The 17,845-nt window shown below is 44.7% G+C and overlaps 1 protein-coding gene across 15 annotated transcripts in view; it reads left to right on the top strand.

The window, feature by feature from the left end:
• The first annotated feature begins 7,394 nt into the window (after positions 1-7,394).
• The window catches only part of PRRC2C (proline rich coiled-coil 2C), a 116,770-nt gene continuing 106,319 nt past the window's right edge, over positions 7,395-17,845 (top strand). For all 15 annotated transcript variants that reach the window (XM_077824879.1, XM_077824881.1, XM_077824880.1 and 12 more), the window contains exon 1: positions 7,395-7,511. The gene's annotated coding sequence lies outside the window, so the exon portion shown is untranslated. The remainder of the gene's footprint in view (positions 7,512-17,845) is intronic.

Genomic DNA, 17,845 nt, shown 5'->3' with positions numbered 1-17,845 from the left:
CACAAAAATAATAATTACCTGAGACGTCTGATTCCAGAAGCTGGATCCAAAGACCCCTACCCAAACAGAGTGGGAACCAACAAGTTCAATGGCATAGACTGCGCTGCTGCTGTGTACCTTTCTGTCTTGTGGAGGATCGCTTGGACTAAGCGTCCAAGCGCCGGCTGCCACAATCGTCCTGCAAGGCAGTCAGGGATCACATAGCCTCAGTGAAGCCGCTTGCCATCTCGGTGGGACCTCCAAATTGTCAAAGTTTGACTCAGACTCACAATTTATCAGACCACTCTGTTTTATTAGCAAAGCTGCTCTGCTAATACATTTAGAAGCGAGCCCCCCGAGTGGGGCTTGTGTCTCTTAATTTATACAGCTTGCTGGAGAACAAGTTACAGAGAAGTTACAGACAAAAGAAGAAAAAGATTTTAGTCACCACCCTTCGAGATCCCTGAGACCAGTCACATATCTTCAATTACCTGCCACCCTTAACAATCTCCTTTAACAGCTTCCAGTTAACTGAACTAATTGCCCTTCACACCTTTCATTCTGATGCCTGCTTCTTAGACGTGCTGGCTCTATCTTAATTGCTTCTCCATTCAAAAGCTAACTGTCCCTACGTGTGCTCCCTCAGATACTTTGTAACATGTTTTGGCATGCCCTCTCATATACAATGTATCCAGCATGTCCCCTTATACAACGTTATACTTAGACAATGTTATACTTCCACACCACCCTGACAGTTAAGAAGTTTTTCCTAAATCTTCCTTGCTGCATTTTAAGCCCATTGCTTTTAGTCCTGATTTCAGTGGTTAAGGAAAACAATTTATCACCCTCCTCTTTATAACAACCTTTTACATACTTGAAGACTAATATGTTCCTCCTCAGTCTTCTCTTCTCCAGACTAAACAAGCCCATTTTTTTTCAATCTTTCCTCGTAGGTTGTGTTTCCTAGACCTTTAATCATTTTTGTTCCTCTCCTCTGGACTTTCTCCAATTTGTCCATGTAGTGATTCTGTGGCTGTCCCTCCCCATCAGGCTCGGAGGGAGGCTACTCTGTCTCACTATGTCAGTAAAGGAGTCAATTAGCAGGCTAGAGCTCTGAACCTCTGGGCGGGCAAAGCAACAAGCAGTCTTTAGCCCAAAGCCTCCTGGCTTGGGAACTCAGCAATTGACAGTCTAAAAACTCTGACCCTTTAGCTACAACCTTCATGCTGGAGCAGGCAGCAAACACCATCTGGGGCTCTGGGTGGGCAGAGCAATAGGCAGTCTTTAGCCTACGTGAGTAGGCCTGCTGGCCTCAGGTGACTAAGCCACCATCCCCCCTAGGAGTGGGAGGACTTGGGCCCATCCTACTCCACCAGGTCCCAGCCCAGGCCTCTAACAGTGGTGGGTGGTCCCACCACTTGGTCAGCAGGGCAGTCACTGAAAAACACTGACTCATTTTCTGGCCACATAACCGGACTAATGTCTGGTTTCTGTTGGCTACTTCCTACCCCTGCCTGTAGGGCTCCGTTGCTCGTGGATGCTCAATTTCCTTGAGGTAATCGTCTGGCAGCAGTCCTGGCAGCTCCTCGGGATACTCATCTGGTGACAGTTTCGGCAGCTCTCCTCCTTCAGGGTTCTCCTCTGGGACAGAGATTGGCACAGCTCGGTCCTTGGTCTGGGGCTGGCCACAAGGCAGAGGCATCTGACTCCTTCCCTGGCTTTGGCCCACCTGAGCTAGAGACCGCACCTCTTATACTTCCTGTTCCTCCCCTCTGCCTCTGGCATGGAGGCGGGACTTGCCTAGCTCTGCCCAACAGGGGGTGGAGAGTGGTTCCTCTCCGTCAGGCTCAGAAGGAGGCCACTCTGCTTCACTACAATCCAGAACAGGACACAATTCTATAGCTGAGGCCTTATCTGTGCTGAATGGAGTGGAAGAATTTCTTCTCATGTCTTGCTTATAACACTCCTGCTAATACAGCCCACAATGATGCTTGCTTTTTTTTTTTTTTTTTTGCAACAGTATTACATTGTTGACTCACATTTAGTTTGTGATCCACTATAACTGCCAGATCCTTTTCTGCAGTATTCCTTTCTAGGCAGACATTTCCTATTGTGTATTTGTGCAAATGATTATTCCTTTCAAGTGGAGTACTTTGCATTTGTCCTTACTGAATTTCATTCTATTTAATTCAGACCATTTTGTCAGAATCATTCTGAATTCTAATTCTATCCTCTAAAGAACTTGCGACCCCTCCCAGTTTGGCATCATCCACAAACTTTATCAGTGTACTCTCTATGCCATTATCTAAATCATTTTATAAAGATATTGACTAGAACCAAACCCAGGACAGAAATCAGCAGGACCCAACACAATATGCCCTTTCAGCTCAATTGTGAACCATTGATAACTACTCTCTGAGTACAGTTTTCCAGCCAGTTCTGTACCAACCTTATAGTAGGTTTGTCTAGGCTATATTTCTCTAGTTTGCTTATGAGAAGGTCATGTGAAACAGTATCAAAATCTTTCTGGAAGTCAAGATATGACATCTACTACTTCCCTCCATCCACAAGGCTTGTTACCTTGTCAAAGAAGGATATTAGGTCAGTTTGACATGATCTGTTCTTAACAAATCCATGTTGACTGTTATTTATTATCTTATTTTCTTCTCGGTGCTTACAAATTGATTGTTTATTTGCTTCATTATTTCTGTGGGTAAGAAGTTAAGATGACTGATCTATAATTCCCTGGGTTGTCCTGATTCCCCATTTTATACATTAGGACATGGGATTGGTTCCCAGGGGCTTGTGGGAAGGGATTGGTGGACCATTAAACAATGACTGTTGTTGCTGGGCGTGGCTGGGCATTTTCATTGCAGTCACCTGGTGTTAGCAAAACATAAGGTAAGCTAAATCCACTCCTGCCCTCTCCCTCAGGTTTGGTGGCTGCTTCATGGTGTGGCAGGTCTGAAGGGTGTGAATGTGAAGCATGTTAAGGAGGAAACTTGCAGTTCACACCATGTAAAATCTCCAGGGAAGACCATGTCTATGAGAAGTAGTAAACTGCATTGGGTTCTTCCGTCCTAAGTGCAGGACCCTGCACTTATCCTTATTGAACCTCATCAGATTTCTTTTGAAGACCCTGATCCTGCAAAAGTATTATACAGAGAGACTCCTGCACCCATGTGATCCTAAAAGTTCCCCAGTGACAGCTGGCACATTGTTGTCATGATATTTACCCAAAAGGTGGCATGTAATATACCACTGGAAAACTAATAACTCAGCGATCATTAATATTTTTGCATGATGCATGTATGGTAAACCCCCAAAAGACTTTATAGACATATGCTGGAAATATGTGACTAAAATATTTTTAAACCAGGCAGGTTAGGGGAATTGATAAACAGGTTCTCTCCAGACAAAGGAAAAAGGCCAACATCTGAAACCAGGTGTGGCCAAATTCAGTGGGCTATTCATTTGTACTGGAGGTTGCGGGAAGAGATAATTTGCATTGTAAAAATCATCAGTGGGGGAGAAGAGACAGCATTAAGTCTATACCAGACAGCATGGCATCCACACCTAGCAGGGAAAGGAACTTTATCTGGAGATATGTTTCAGAAGAATACATTTCCAATGTTTACTGGCCTACGAAAAGAGGGGGAGCAAGCCCCTAAGTTATCCTGAGGAGTCAAAGAAGCCCAGTGCTTTGAGCTCTGTGTGTGGGGTCCTGGACAGAGGGTCTGGTTAACCATGGTGGAAAAGAGACTTGGTGAGAAACACTTCTTTGTACAAGATACCCTACTTTGTTAAAGCAGGTTTTAGTCTTAGATGTATATTTTTACTTCTGTTTGCTCGTAACCCTTTCTATCTTTACTCCTTATACTTGGTATCATATAAACCTATAGCTTTTTGTTTAATGACCTTGTTTTAATTTTCCTATAAACCAGCTCAGTGCTGTGATTGAAATAGAGTGTTTGTCAAACTCCAGTTAAATTAATAAGCTGCAGTGCATTGTCTCTTTAAAGGAGCAACAAACTTCGTAACTTTTGTAAGTGGTCAGTGAGAGAGGTGGACATTGCAGGGAGACAATTTTGGGGACATTCGGGGCTGGGAGGGTGGTGGGATGACTCTGTAACAAGTAACTGGGTGGTGGAATCCAAGGTATGCTTCTTCCCCCTGGTCTGGTAAATCAAAATGAGGTTGATCAGGAGGTCTCACGACTTTGTGGGGCCACAGATCTCCATGCCGTCTAGTGGATAGAAGAGTAGACCGGTAGTCAGGAGACCTAGGATGAAATCTTGCCTGTATTAAAGTCAATGGAGATTTTGCCATTCAATGAAGCCTGGATTTCACTCCGGGTTCTATTCTTGGCTTTGCCACTGATTGCTGTATGAGCTTAGGCAAGTCACTTCACCTGTTTGTGCTTCTGTTTCCCTTCCCACCCTTTGTCTGTCTTGTCCATGTAGATTGCAAGCTGTTGAGGGCAGGGACCATCTCTCACTATGTGTTTTTACAGTGCTAGAACAATGGGGCCTGAATCTCTAGCTGAGACCTCCAAGCACTACCATAATTCAAATAATAATTAGTAAGAAAAATGCTGCAGGATTTCTTCCTTTTATGTAAATGACTCCTTCTGTTATCTCAGAATTATGAGTCTTTATTTCTGATGTCAAGAGTTTTCAACAATCAAAGTGAGGTCGCCACATTTGTGGTGGGATGTTGGTAACTTTGGGAGTGAAACGAGTAGTGTGCCTTGAAATACGATTTGCAGAAGCAGGGCCTAAATCTGTTTTGGTACTGCGATGGAGCCGAAGGATTGGTTCTACTCTCCAGCTTTTAAACAGTCCCTTGGAGGAATACCTTCAGTGTGCTATGCCCATTAAGGTTCCACTCTTCTCCAGGGTAGGCCACATGGCCTCAACACCTCCAAGACTGAGCTGCTAGGCTCCAGCAGGCCCGTTTCACACCATGAACTCTGCCCAGCGAGTCCAACTGAGAAAGACTCCTAGTCAGAGACTTTTTCATTCTTCAAGGACCAATGCACCTCACAAGTGTTTGTGGTGACACCAGGCAGCCTCCTCAAAACAAAGTAGGACTTATCAGTCAACAGAAACACAGCAGCGGAAAGTCCTTGGGTTGGCCTAGAGAAGCAACGATTACGACATAATCCATCCTGACCAACCCAGTGCTCCAAGCTGCAGTCAAATCCATTTCTGGCTCTCTCCCTCTGTTTCTTTGTCTGTTCCAGGTAAGAGCCCTGGGTCTCTCCAAAGGCCAGCTCTTATCCAAGCCACCTGCCCGGTTCGGGCTGCTATCCTCCTGTGGGTTCACATGTTCCACCTGCCAGAGTTTCCTGTGCGTAGGTGTCAGTTGTTCAGTCCTTGGCATTCTCAAGGTCATCTCAGAGCCTCCACTTCTATAGGTCAGTTTCAGGTAGTCCTTAACAATCCCTTTATACCATCTCAGACAGCTATGTGACTCAATGCCTCCAGTCTCCTGATATGCCCCAAGAGCAGCTTTTAACTGTTTTGGACCCACTGAGTTACAATCCCTAGTCAAGTAAGTCACTGTCATGTATATCATTCATAAAAATATTACAGAAAATTACTACTGTGGTATAGGTGCCCCATTAAAGCATTGCCAGCCCCCAAATGTTCAGAATTCATTATTCAGGCCACAAAAATCATAAGATTTTTTTTTAAATAATACATTTTTGATTCCTTTTATTTTCATCCTGGCCTTTGAGTCTTTAGCACGCACAAAGGCCTGAAACTTACCTTGTCAGTTTTGCCAGCTCTTGCAATTTTTGCATCAGTCTTGCAGTATTTTCTGATAGCCCCAGCTCCTGGAGACTTGTGTTTATGTGAGAATCTCTGCTTTCATTTTTAAAAAAAATACACTTCTAGCCCTCATGGTTGCAGAGAAAATCTGGACAATATGACCCTTAAAGGCTCAAACATCAGAAGGCAGATAGAAAGACTCCAAATTTAAATTTTAATCTTATTTTTAAACCAGTCTTCTGATTTATTTTATGGCCCAACTGATGATTTTGAATGCTTTTGGTTGGCAATTCTGTTTATGTAATCATTTGACTCTAGGACCTGGGGATTTAACGTAAACCATCAAACCTCATGAGAGTTTTTACAGGCTCTCTTCAGCAGTGCCAGCATCTCGCCATATTTGGTAGTTTACTTAAACCACAGCTCACGGAAACAATTATATGTGAATCTCATATTTCATTTTAAAAATAAAGTGAGGCCTTGCCTGCACACAATAGTAGTACTGCTTTAGTTACACCGGTTTATCTCTAAAACAGCCCCTTTATTTTGAGTCCCAGTCCAGTGCTGTATCCACTAGGCCACTACATGATACAACCTCGTTTAGGCTCAGTTACACCAGTACAGGTTATTCCTGTACAGGAAGGAGAATCCACTATACTGCTATATGGTGCCTTTACACCAATATAATAGCTTCCACACTACTGGCCGTACTGGTATAAATATATACTTTTTAAAAAAAATCTCACCCCTATCTAAACTAGCTATACTGTAGAAAAACTTTGAGTATGTGTACTCTGCAATTAGACATCCACAGCTGGCTCATGTCAGCTGACTCCGGCTCGAGGGACTTGGGCTAAGGAGCTATTTAATTGTTGCATCCCCACATCTGGGATCCTAGAACCCGGATTTCAGCCTGAACTCAAATGTCTACTAACTGCAATTAAACAACCCCTTAGCCTGAGCACCACGAACATGAGTCAACTGGTATGGGCAGCTGCAAGTTTTTAATTGCAGTATAGACATACCCTCTGTGAATAGCAGGTCTTAGTTTCTAGCTCTTGTCCTTGTAGAGAACAGATTGGAAACATAGCCTGTGTGCACCTCAAAAACTCAGAAAACAGAGGGGAAGGGAAGGGAAATAATTTCCCATTTATTTTTAAAATCTCATGATTTTTTTAGCCTGATTCCTGGATGTTGGCAGGCTGGCAATACCTGCTCTTTGCCAAGGTGTGTGATAGCTCCTAATCCGGCATTCAACCAGCACAGCTTTCTTACAAGCTGAGCAGGGGCCTCAGGTTTACTGGGATTTGCAAACTTTGCTGTGTCCTGCAAGAGTCAGGAAGGCCAGGGAGGAATCTGGAGCTTCTCCAGCCTCCTCTGGGCTGACCCCAAAAGAGAACCTCGAGAAACAAAAGCCACGAGCTGCCCCTGGGGGTTAGAGTGACCTGATTGTCCTGCACTTCCCACACCCGCTGCAGTGCCTGCCTCCCTGGAAGGGCAGTTCCAGCAGGCTCCTGCAGGTGGAGCTATCGACTCCGTAGAGAGGAGGAATCCGCCCAGGCTACTGCGGCAGCCAGGCATCACGTGACCGGTGCTGCGTGGGCGCTGCGCGGTGAGGTCAGACGCCGTTGGCGCCGGCTTGGCCGCCCGCCATCTTGGCCTCTGTGTGGAGGCGGTTCGCGCGGTGGTAGCGGCCTCACCGAGTCCCGCAGCCGGGTACAGGCCACAGCGCCGGCCCCGGACGCTGCGCGCCAGGTAAGAGGCCGCAGGGGAGCCGGGAGAGGGGAGCTGGCCGGCAGGCTCCTCCCTTAAGGGAGCGAAGCTCGCCGCCGCTTCCCCCGCGGCCGGGCGGGGCCGGGCCCCTGGAGCCGGTGGGAGCGGCACTCAGATGAGAGCGGCCTGCGCCGCATGGCCTGGGGGGCTCCGTCTGGGCCCCGCTCCTGCTTGGCGTGGGGGGAGCTTGGAGGGCCCAGGGGCTGCGGCGAGGGGAGAGGGTTCTGCTCGCTGGCATGGAGAAGGGAGAGGGCTCCCCGAGACCTTCCCGGGAGGAGATGATTGCGGGGGGCTCCCCGTGAGCCCTCTTTTGCTTTCTCCTGTGGGGGAAGGGGCCCGGCCCCATCGTGCTGCTGGGGGGGGGGAGATGAGGCGAGGGTAAGGGGCCCAGCATACAGTGGTGCTCTGCGGGGAGGTGAGGTCAGGCGCGGGGGGAAGAGACCCGAGCCCCATAGCGCTGTTCCGGGGGAGGGTGAAACGAGCCGGGGCGGGGGGAGGGATACCAGCCCTATAGTGTTGGTCCCTGGAGCTGAGCAAAGGGGCCTTATTTCTTTGCAGTGAGTAATGGGTCCTTTTTTCTTCCCTTTTTTGAGGATGGCTTGGGTTGAACCTGTATTTCTCTCTTGGCTCCATGACAAGAGTGATCGATTGGTTCTGCTCTTTGCAGGCACTGTGAGCTCCATGGGGCGCTGCAGAAGCAGCATCTCTTCCCTGCTCACCCCCAGCTGTATGAATAGCCACGAAGGGGAAGGCACTTGGTACAGGAATATTGTATGGTGAAACTGAGCTTTTTCCTCCCTATTGAGGCAACTAATCTCACAAATGGGTTGTTGCAAGTTTGGAGGCATGGGGCATCAGAGGGTCTTTTTGGTCAATGCAGTTTAGTTATCTTATCTCTTTCTTCCTCTTACTCTAAAATATTTCAGTTTTCTCATCTATCACTGGTAAAGGCATGGGCTATGCAGTTAATGTTAGTTTGTAGTTGCAGTTTTTGTTCCAATTTTATGCCCGTATTATGGGATACTTGGCTATCATTTCCAAGGTCCTATGCTCTATAATGTCTAGGTTATGATGAGACAGACGTTTTTGTACTACTTGAGGTGAACAGGGTGAGCAGACATTGCAGGATTATTTCATTTAGCTTCAGAATAAAACCCAGCTCACTAAAGTCTTGTTTATGCCATTGTTACAGCAGTAGGAGTGCTAGTGTAGACATGGTTCCAGGAGGCTGCTGGCATTTTAACGTGGAGCTGTCTAGACCTGCTGCTGGTCTACATTAAGCATTCTGGGCGTCACCATTGAGGGAAGCAATGGTTGGAAATTTTGGGGGCAAAGATTAATTATCGACGCAGCTCAACAGATTTCCAAGAAAGTGCGATGTTTCTTTGCTGACTAATCAACAGGAAGCATCCCAGTCTGTAGTCAGAAGTGTTGTCCAATATACATGCTGTTCCAGTGTGTTTCTCGTTATCCCATTGCCCATGCCCAGCCTGTCTCAGAGGATTCCAGACTTAAGTTTTTAAAAGTGACTTATAAAGGGAAATAGGAATTCATGAAGAAAAGAGCGAAATGTATGAAAAAGGCCTGAAGGGGGTCTTTTGGGGAGTGAAGGCAGTGATGTTCTGTGGGTTTTGTTTTTTTTAATTGTTGTGTTTTTGTGTTAAATAACAGGAATGTCAGACAGATCTTCTCAGTTCTTTCTGGTCTCAGATGTGTATTGGGAGGTTTTTTCACCACTTAATTCAAAGGCCTTTTTTCCTTCCCAAGTGTTTCTCAAGCATTTGAGTCAAATAGGTGTTGGCAAAAAATAAACTACAAAATTTTTGAACAGTTAGACTAAAAATCCATTTCCCTCTCAATAGTTTAGTTTTCAGTCTCTTGTCCAGTGTGATATAGTTCCACTTGTCCTTCAATCTTCTACAGAATTTCTGATGTAAATTTTTTTTTAAAGAAACCTTCCCGTCTCCTTCCTACATAGTAGAGAAGCAAAATGGGCACAAAATTAATTTTATTCCCCTGGCAGGTCACCTTTAATATCTGTGCTGCTAGAAGCTTGTCCGTTCTCAGTTTTTCTTTCCATACTATAAAGTTCAGAGTAAAATGTGTCATTTTTTTTATCAAGCTTAATATAGGGGCATTATAGTATGTTTGTTACTCAGTGTTGTTCTTTGAATTAAGAAATGAACATTTTCAGTCCTTAGGACTTGGTGCGCCTTTGACAAAAGCATGGCTTGTGCCATGGAGTACAGCATATTCTCTGATAAACATTAAAAGGTGACATTTACCTTTTAAGAAGGTATTTTTATAATGGATTTCAATGGAGCTAAAATGGGAGGCAGCATGGTCTAATATCTAGATGGAGACTGGGACTCATCACCTGTCTTCTGCTAGAACTAACATGCTGTGGCCTTGAGTGTACCCAGTCACTGCACTACCTAATATTCTTAATTTGTAACATGGAGATCACCACTTTTGTAAAGTCCTTAGTAAGATAGATAAAATGTGAGATATATGTGCAAACCATTCTTCACAAGCCCTGCTTTGAGGACTGTACCTTTCAAATGCAGTAGTAGCATAAATTCTCTTTACTTGTTATTTAAACCATTTAAATGGAAACATTGCTTTTGGAATAAACTTCTGCAAAAATAGTTGCAAAAGTTACAGTTGAGTTGAAGTTTTACTGGAGCACTTCTGGTTATATAGATTTATAGAATGCATCTTCAGCCTGTGGGAAAATCAGATATAACAGTCTGTTCTGAGAAGTGAAATGGTTGCAAGTAAAAGATTGCACATTTTAGGACAGCTTGTCTAGGGTGTTGCTATGCCTGGGTGGGTTTTTGTTTCAATCGGTAAAAGGTATGTAAGTAGGTAGATTGGGCATACTGTGTAGTATTACACTGGATCTGGGTTGTGAAGTCTTCATCCCAAATACCTTTATTTAATTAAATGGGGAAGTGACATCAAATTGATAGACAAGGCAGGTGACTTTAGTGGCTCTATTCTGTATGGACAGGCTACATTTATCAGGGCAGCCAAATGAAAGATGTTTCAATACTCAAGGTGGAATATACAGGGAGGCACTAGCCTAGGCACTAGCCCAGTTCCCTGCTCTGCCACAGACTTTGTGTGATCTTAGGCAAGTCACTTACTCTCTCTGTACCTCAGTTCCCCATTTGTAAAAATGGGGGTAATACTTCCCTACTCACAGAGATGTTGTGAGGATAACTACATTCAAGATTATAAAGCACTCTGAGATCTGATTAAAAAGAAGGCTCTATGTAATTTTTATGAGGGCCTGGACAAAAGATTTGGGGCAAGTCTACACAACAATCTTAAATAGACTTATCTTAGGTTGGCTTACAGTCACCACTTCCACACTACCCTCCTTTTGTCAGTGGTGCACTAGGAGCGCTTTCACCGACTGAAGAGGGGCACTGGGGTGGGCTGAGAGTGAGAGCTCTCAGCTCTGCACTGGAGCCCAGCTGCCCCTTGGGGCTTCTTGCCTCCCTGATCCCAGCCAGAACCAGGGGGACAGCCACTTGGGGCTTCTTGCCTCTGGTGGGTAGATGCACCCCAGAGCCTGGTCAACTGCCGTGCTTCCAGCAGGGATCCAAGACCTGGCGGGCAGCAGCACTCAGAGCAGGGAGCCTGGGCAGCAGCCCAGCTTGGCGTGGAGACCTGGTAGCAGCCTGGCTTGGGAGCCGACTTTCTTGTCGATTTCACGGCTCTGTCGGAACCGTGAAATTGACAAGAATGACAGCCAACAGCCCATGTAAGGAATGCAGTGTCTACACAGACACTGTGTTGCCCAACTACACTGATATAAGCCCTATGCTTCTCATGGAGATGGAGCTATGATGGTGTAATAGGGCACTTAAATAGGTGGGAGGAAGTCTGTAGTGGAGACACTGACATAGTTGGGTCGACATATGCTGCTTTATGTAGACTTAACTCTAGTCTAGACCAAGTTTACGATATGAAGCTGAAAAGACAAGATGATGGAGATATTGAGGGGGAAGAAGCCCTCACCCTAGCAATGAGGATTTAGAGTTATACACTGAGAGAATTCTTTCCCTCTTCTAGCAACAAACCTGGGGGAGAAGGACAGGAACTTCAAATTTATCAGACACCCTAAATCCAGAGGTTGCTGTAAATGATGGTGTCTTCAGGCAGGGTACAAGAGAAAAGTAACCTGATAACACCCTCTCTATTTCCATTAGCTAGGGATGGAGGCTGGACTCGACATCATGGAATTGCCACGTTGCTTACTGGTAGAACCTTTCCTTGTTGTTTGTATTGATCTAAGGCTTTCGTAGTCCAATCTGTTTGCCCTGTAATTTTTTTAAGCCTTAGTTTTAGTTTTATAGATCCTGACACAGAATTTTTAATATATTAGCTATAACATGAACAGAAACAAGACAGAACCACGGCTGAAAGATGTGAAAAAAGATGAACACTGGATAGGTTTGTAAAACTGGGGGGAGGAGGGGGATCTAAACTTGTGACAGCACAAGCGTTAAAAACACAAGGAGCAGAAGATGGAGATAGAAATTGTAATGAAGTACGAAGATAGCGTAATAAAATGCAGAGATGAAAATAGTTTCAATATCTATAGTATACAAACTAACAAATAGACTACTGTTTTTATTATGAATACCTCAACACTACATAACATTAATTTTTTAGCATTTCTTTATAAACTGTTAGTTACAGATTGCGCTAACGTATGTTGTTTTTTTTATCATTTGTACTCTTTAAATTTAATGTAGTACTTTTTTAGTTAATGGCAAAATGAGACTACTAGTGCAAAAACACAGGTCAAAAGCAAACACTGTACCTTTGCGTCCAAGGTATGTGTAAAACAAGTCTTAAAAGATACCCATGCAAGGGAAAAAACTGACCATCACTGTTTGATATTTTATGATTGAAGGTCTGATTTTTTTTGTATGTTTCCCTGCTCGTGTTTTTACATTATGCTCCTGGGGGAATTCTGTGCCACTGCGCATGCGCAGAATTTGTCCCCCACAGATTTCTTTGCTTCCTGGTAGAAAAATGACTTTCTAATGGGGGAAACCACAAAAATGCTCATGCGATCCTTCCCAGCAGTATGTTTTGGGTGCCCAGAGCTGCCGGCAGAGAGGTAAATCACTGTGTGGCAGGAGGGGGGATTGGGGAAGGCCTGGTTGGTGGCTCCTACCCTGTGCCGGACTCAGCTGGTGGGCTGGGGAGGACGGGACTTCCTCTTCCCCTGCACGGCATCCGGGGCCGGGTCAGACCCACCCCCAGATTTCTTCCTCGGCTGCAGGAAGCTCTGCAAACTCCCCCTGCTTCCTGCAGCCGTTGCTCCTCAGCTGCAGGGGGAGGGATCCCTGTACAGGGAGCTGCTCCCCCATCTGCCCAACCCCCATGCACCCAGACCCCCTCATACCTAGACTGTCCTGCCAAGCCTCACCCCCCAGTGACTCCAACTCCCGCTGCACCTGGACCACCCTGCTGAGCCACCTGCACCCAGATCCCCACCCCAATGAGCACCAATCAGTTGCACCTGGATTCCCATCCACTGAGTCCCACTCCCCCAGCATCTGGACCCCCCACACCCAGTCCCTGTGCCGAGCTCTATTCCCACCACACTCAGTACTCCCCCTCCCCCCCAATGGCAGTGTCTCAGCCACCTTCACCTGGATTCCCCTGCAGAGTCCCATTACTATTGTACTCCAACAAGCCCCTGTGCATCCAGATCCCCTCCGCACCCGGGTCCCCCGTTGAGCCACCTGCACCCATATTGCCCCTTACAGAACCCTCTCAACCCACACCTGGATTCCCCCACACTAAGCCCCTCCAAACTTGGATCCTGCCTTGCTGAGCCTGCCTGCCCACACCTGGTGCACCTGGCATGGAGGGGCAGGGCCCTGGGGTGTTTCTGGGGCAGGCCCAGTCCTTGCACTGTGTCAGTGTTGGGTGCAGCCTCACCATTAAATCGAGATCTTGGGGCAGGGGGATAGGGAAGGGAAGCTGCAAAGTGATCTCTCACCTCTGTACAGCTAGTGGTCTGTGCTCCCCAATGCCATGCTGGACCCTCCACATTTATTTGACAAATAAAATTTGCAGAATGTTGCAGAATTTTAAAGTATTGTGTGCATAATTTTAGTTTTTTTGGCGCAGAATTTTTTTTTTTTTTTTGGTACAGAATGCCCTCAGGAGTAACACTGGAAATTCAGGTCCCATCTAGCCTGAAAGGTGGTTGGCTGGAGAACTGATAAATCATAATATCACAAGAGTCAAAGGTGTTGGACAGTTGAGAAGAAGAGGGATTTTTACTTGGACTATTTTAAATGCTACTTACTGTTAAACATCTTTTTCAACTTAAAATCATAACAGAGCCTTTAGTAAGAGGAAGGCTTTATTAAAGATTCAAATATTTGATATTCCTGACTTTTTTGCTTGCTTGCTTAGAAAAATTAACTTAAAAAAAAAAAGGGACAAGAAAACCTTTCAGGCCTTCCTCATGCATCATAAAGTAGCAAAAAAGCACAAGCCCAGCTTTAAAAAAAAAAATGCGATTATCTTTAATACTTTTCCTTTTGTCCTTAGTCCTAGTGGAACTCACTTACAAAATTTTTCTTAAAAATTACATGAATATATTCTCATACTATAGAATTAGAATTTATAATCCCTGTTACATTATAGCTCAAAAATATCTCATCATAAATCTTAATTAAAACTATCTTTAGATAGGTTTTTCCTAAAAAAGCATTTTCTAAAAAAAATCTGATTTAATTTAAAAACTGATTTTTTTTTTAATTTTAAAAAAAAACAACATTGATTTTTATCCACCCTGTCAGAAGACTAATGTTAGTGGCGAAGAACTTCTTGGAAAAAGTTTTTTTCCCCCAGTTGTTTGACTGCTCATTGCTTCAAGAATAAAATGCGAAACGTAATTTGATGGGTTCCAAGTAAGGATGTGTAGTCCCTTATAGTATTTTACTCCCTTCCAGATTAATGCTCTCTGACAACTTTTTCACTTGTCAAAGATAAATTATTTCATTTATGGGTCTTGCTCTGTGATACTGTTTATACTTGTGGTTGAAGTCCAGGAAAAGTACCTGAAGCTTGATTTTACATAAAATGTAAATTACGTGTTTTTTACACACGACATCTGGCAAATTTTTTGAAAGCAATGGATTAGTCCACATGAAATTCTTTCCACCCTCACAAGTCAGAGAGGATATTGCAGTCAGGTTATTTTCTACAAAACAGAAACGAAAACAAAATATTGTACATAGAATAGAGTGAGATATTACAAGTAGATATTTGGAATAGCTATTCTGGAATAAACTGTTCTGAAGTTCCATAATAGCTCCCTGTGTGAACACACCATTCAAGAATGTCACTTTATACCAGTCAAATTAGTGTCCTTATGTTTTTCCCCCAGAATAGTTAGTCCAGTCAATTTCCCCACGTACGCAGGCACTTACTGTGCACATCTCCTTTTGAATAGCACCTTCTCCAAAAGCATAGATGTACTGAGAAGGTAAAAAGTAGATAGGGGACATACAGGGCACAAATCATGTTTGTTCTGGCAAATTCATTTCTAGAGTGGAAAGAAGGGCTTAAATACTTAACCACTAGAACATCTTTTGTGCATTGATGTAAATAATTCTGTAATAAAGTTTAATTTGCAGTTGGGCATGGGAGCTGCCCTGAAAAAATTTCCTGAAGGGAGCTGAGTCTAGAGCAGCGGAGGGCAAACTACAGCCCGTGGGCTGGATCCAGCCCATCAAGGCTTTCAGTCCGGCCTGTGGGATTGCTAGTCCCCTGGCGCAGTGGGGCTAAGGCAGGCTCCCTGCCTGCCCTGGCCCGCTGCTGCTCCCGGAAGCGGCCGGCACCATGTCCTTGCGGGCCCTGTGGGAGGGTAGGGACAGAGGGCTCCATGTGCTGCCCTCGCCTGCAGGCACCGCCCCCGCCAATTGGAGTGCAGAGACAGTGTGTGGAGCACCATGGCCCCCCTGCCTAGGAGATGGATTGGCTACTGGCCACTTCGAGGGCGCAGTGCAGTGTCAGAACAGCTAGGGGCTAGCCTGCCTTAGCTGGGCAGCACCACCAATGGGACTTTTAACAGCCCAGTGCCTTACATTCCGTGACCCAGTCCTGCCCTAAAACCACTGCCCTAAAGGCTCAGAAATCAGAAGGCAATTAAAAAGAACCCCAGCTGATTATTTTTCAAGATCTCATTACTTTTTAAGCCAATCTTATAATTTTGGGGTCTAAACACATTTTGAACAATTGGGATTGGCGATACTGGATATCGTATAATGAACTACAGAAAGACAATCAGATACTACAGTGATGAGTGATATAAGAACCTCTGCAAAACAGACTATGCCACTACCAGTCCCCTCAGTCAAGACTCTTCAGCTGGTGGAATCTTGTAATTCATAGGTATGAGATTGTATTTTGAACAGGGTGTTTTTATTTTGTATATCTGGCATAGGTTGTGTAACTGCTGCAGTGTTTGGCAACTGTGTAGACTTTAACATTCTTAACTGTAATTCAAGAAATGGTAGGGGAAGCTTGCTATTCGTTGCATATGTGGTGAAGCATTGATGCTTCATGACTAGTAGAGCAAGTACAAGTTTTGCACCTTGGACACAAGTGTTTACAGATGTGTTTTATTAAAAGGTTCTGTTATGTACCCTTACTCTTGTCCCCTTTTCTTAATATTTAGCACTTTTAGACCATATGATTTTGTAAAACCAGTAAATTTATATGGGGAACTTAGTAAACTACTCTTAATCCATTTTAAAAACTGATTAGATTTAAAGTTGGCTTTAACGAAGCTAGAGGGCATGTTTAAGGCATGTTGAACACAACTGTAGCAATGGCGCTTTATTAGAAGCATAAAGTGAGATTTGCTCACCTGTTGCTTCTTTACCTGCATTTTACCATCCCTGACCAATTAATTCTTTTCTCCTGGGGCAATTCCGTGCCACTGCTTGCATAATTAATGAGCCACGCATTTTTATTTTTTGCACAGAAAAAAGCTTCTGCTGGAAAGGTGCTGCAGTTCTGCCTTTTGCCCACCAGAGGGTGCTGTGATGATAGAACAGAGCAGCAGCTCCCAGCCAGCTAGGGAAGAGAGAGGGTCTGCCTTCTTCACAGTGCCTGTCAGGCCAGATCATGAGACAGGGGATAGGGGGAGACAGACAGCATGGGGCTGCTGTGGGGTCAGACAGGGACTCATAAGGGCTAGTGGGGGAGGACAGATTGGGACAGGGGCTGAATGGGAGTGGAGGCCCAGGGCCACATTGGGACGGGGGTTGGCTGAGTGGGGGCACAGACACATGGGGACAGGGTAGGGGTGTAGGGCCACATGGGGATGGGGGGAGGGGGTGTCTGAGTGGGGGTGGAGGGACACATGGGGGTACAGGGATACATGGGGTCAGCCAGGGTCTGCATGGGGAAAGCTCCCTAACAATCTCTTCCTGCCCCTAAAAAAAAAAAAACCCTGTTCCATACTTTTCCCACCCATATCCAACAACCCTCCACACTCTAGTTCCTTCCCAGCAATTACTTCCTTCTCCCTCAGCTCCTCCATTATCACTGACTTCCCCCAAGCCTTTGCACTGCTTCAGAGGGGTGCAGGAAATAGAATTCTGTATTGTGGTTTAAATGAATTATTACTCAGAGTTCTGTATTAATATGCCTAGTAAGGAATCTGTTTTGTTGCCAGACATACTTGCTGACAGGTATTTTGAAATAAATGACCAAAAATAATTGAAACTGGTGTGATTATATTGTTTTGCAGAATTTGAAAATATTGCGTGCAGAATTTTAAATTTTTTTGTTGCAGAATTCCCCCAGGGGTAAATTCTTCAACTCCTTGTTCCCTCTTCTCAACCCTTGTGGGGGGAGGTTGAGTGATTTTTTTTTTTTTTTTTTTTTTTTTTTTTTTTTTTGTGGTGGTGGTGGTAAGGGGACTTGGATTTTGTTTTGGTTATGGGTTCTTTGGCAATTGTGTGTGTTAGCAGTTTAATGAGATCTAAGCCGCTTGTTCTTACATTAGAAATTCATATCTTGTCTTCTCTGAAAAATGACTGTAGAATTAGTGAAACAATGACATTACAAGAATGAAAGTGATTGTTGAACGGGGCAAGGAGTTTTAGTCCCTGTTTAAAGCTCTTGTTTTTCTTTAAATCTATTCATTTCAGTGTCTTATATTGAATAAATTATGTCTTTGTTAAAGACACCATTACCACCACACTTTAAGCTCAAGAGCTCTTAATGAGCGTGATCTGAGATGTCCATAGTTTTGCTGG

The sequence above is a fragment of the Eretmochelys imbricata genome, chromosome 8, assembly GCF_965152235.1.
Source record: "Eretmochelys imbricata isolate rEreImb1 chromosome 8, rEreImb1.hap1, whole genome shotgun sequence".
Lineage (NCBI taxonomy): Eukaryota > Metazoa > Chordata > Testudines > Cheloniidae > Eretmochelys > Eretmochelys imbricata.
The sequence above is the reverse complement of the archived record's forward strand: the minus strand, read 5'-3'. Positions and strand labels throughout refer to the sequence as shown.